Genomic DNA, 1,219 nt, shown 5'->3' with positions numbered 1-1,219 from the left:
AATATTAAAAATCCTTTTCAGCCTCTTTTCATGTAATACCATCTGTCTGAGAGCACAGGGCTGTAAATGAGCTAGATTCTTTTATTCAGTAAAAGTTATAACCGAATATAAGTAATAATACAAATGTTTTAGCATGAAAATACACTGAGACTAGGTAAAAATACACATTTTGCAGAATCCTATACAGTACATATACATTTCCCACCAGGGAGGAAAAGCACAAGAAAGGCTGCACTTTCTCAGAAAGCTGCGTCAGGCCCAATTACCCCAAAAACCGCTCCACCATCGAAAGCCTTCTGACTTACTGCTGCATTCACAGAGCTTTACACTGCATTTATAAACCGTATTCATTACATTATAATGCAACTAACATTGCTACCTCTATTTATTTAACTGTATTTGTTATAGTAGCAACCAGCATTCCTACCCCTTATGTGCAATACTGCTGATCACATTGCACCTTATACTCCACTGATCACTCACTTGCTCCTTACATTGCACCTGCTCATTATGTGGCATATATTTTTGTATATAACTTATACATATCTATCTTTTTTGTGTAGATACTTATGTTACTGCTTAGAAACTTAAGTCTATTTTATCTTCTTTTCCTATCCTAAAAGAATCTGAATGTAAATCTACATGCTACCAACGGAGAGATGCCAAACTGTGTTTCATTGTTCTTGTAACAGTGACAATAAAGATCTATTCTATTCTAGTATGTGACTTGATTCTAATTATTGATTCATATATTAATTATTGTTTTTATAACTTAAATGTTGCAGCTGGAAGTGATTTTAATTACTTATACTATTGGGTAACTTTCTCTATAGTAAAATAGAATTATAGCAGATTCACATGTAAAAATCTGCAAAATAAGAAGTATTAGTATGGAAAACAAAGGACAACATTCACATCCAAAATCAAGCTGTAGGGCAGAGAGTAGAAGCAGAAAGCAGTGTAATACAGAAAAACTAAAACAGGAAAAGTATTAAGTTGCACTCTAAAGCAGGTTTCTATTAATGCTGTGATCCTGCTGCACTGGGCTGTGTGAGATTAACAGCACTCTAGCTCTCTAGCTTTTCCTGTTCTGCCTTTTTGAAGCTTTTTATATTTTTGTGTGAGCTCCAAAGAGGAACAACGATGAGGTTTAACAGTCTGAACCTCCTGGGTTACGCATGCAAACACTCCCTGAACAGACTCCATCCTGTGGCTGGCA

The sequence above is a fragment of the Simochromis diagramma genome, unplaced genomic scaffold, assembly GCF_900408965.1.
Source record: "Simochromis diagramma unplaced genomic scaffold, fSimDia1.1 OVJJ01000682.1, whole genome shotgun sequence".
NCBI classification, from domain to species: Eukaryota; Metazoa; Chordata; class Actinopteri; order Cichliformes; family Cichlidae; genus Simochromis; species Simochromis diagramma.
This window is presented reverse-complemented; position numbering follows the sequence as displayed.